Genomic DNA, 1080 nt, shown 5'->3' with positions numbered 1-1080 from the left:
AGCTTGCAAGGAAGACTTTTCCCAACTATCTGAGTTGGTCTAATAAAAGATATTTGGATTTACCCAAAGAACCTTGTCTGCCTATGTCCTGAGACCAACACGGCTACAGCCTATACCCCTGAACCAGGTCTCTCCTCCCTTTGTCACTTAATCTGCTGAGATCTCAGTGGCACTTTGCTCCCTGGAAGCATCAATCTCCCCAGCCACTCCCTGGGAGCCCTGCTGCAAAAGGGGGGAGGCAAAGAAGGACCCAACAGGGAGAAAAGGAACAATGGGAAACAGAAGAACCTTTGTCGGGGGTTTCAGGGCCCTGAAAGACAGGGGGAGGGGGAGGAGGGGGAGGAAGTATTCAGCAAAGGTTCCCTGCTGGGCAACCTGACCTCTGAGCACATGGGGGAGGGGAAAGCAATATGGTCCTGTCCCTTTAAGAGGCACTGAAGCATGCAGCCTTGAAAAGGATGCGGTTCCCAAGCAGGCTGCCGGGTGATACGTGCTGTGAGGGGGAGAGTCCGGCCCTGCGGGTGTGGGGCCCTGGGCGGAGCGCTCCCTGAAAACCCTTGGTGCGGAGGTAGAGAAAAGGGGTGGGGAGCGCGGCCCCTTTAAGAAGCTGCTGCTGCGCGGCCCCTTTAAGATCCCACGCGGTGACTGCGGCTCCGACAGCCGCTAGCTGTAACGGCCGCGGCCCCTTTAATTGCCCCTGTCACTCCCCGCCTGCGTGCCTGCCACCTCCCCATTGGCCGCCCGCCTGCTCGTGTAGGGACGCATCACTTCCTCGCAACTCCGCATCTTGTGCTTCCGCTGAGGGGGAGAGAAAAGAAGTGCTGCGCGGCGCTGCCTCCCGAGCGGCGGAGGGATCCGTGGGGCGGTGCGGCGGCCGCGGGGCCGGCATCACCTTGAGGCGGGCGCGGGGCGGGGTTGGGCGCAGAGAAGCGGCGACGCTCGGAGGGTACGGACGCGGGTCGGAGCTGCAGGTACCCCCCCCGCAAACTCCCAGCGTCCCTCAGGCCGGGCCGCGTGGGGCGGCAGCAGCTCCTGCTGTCTGGGCCGAGCCGCTGGGTGTCCTGCTGCCCTGGGCGGGCG

General features: G+C 63.0%; 1 protein-coding gene across 2 annotated transcripts in view; it reads left to right on the top strand.

The window, feature by feature from the left end:
* The first annotated feature begins 865 nt into the window (after positions 1-865).
* PKM (pyruvate kinase, muscle) overlaps positions 866-1080 on the top strand; it is a 29834-nt gene continuing 29619 nt past the window's right edge. For both annotated transcript variants that reach the window (XM_019533270.1, XM_019533272.1), the window contains exon 1: positions 866-971. The gene's annotated coding sequence lies outside the window, so the exon portion shown is untranslated. The remainder of the gene's footprint in view (positions 972-1080) is intronic.

The sequence above is a fragment of the Crocodylus porosus genome, unplaced genomic scaffold, assembly GCF_001723895.1.
Source record: "Crocodylus porosus isolate Cpor-Errol unplaced genomic scaffold, CroPor_comp1, whole genome shotgun sequence".
Classification (NCBI taxonomy): domain Eukaryota; kingdom Metazoa; phylum Chordata; order Crocodylia; family Crocodylidae; genus Crocodylus; species Crocodylus porosus.
The sequence above is the reverse complement of the archived record's forward strand: the minus strand, read 5'-3'. Positions and strand labels throughout refer to the sequence as shown.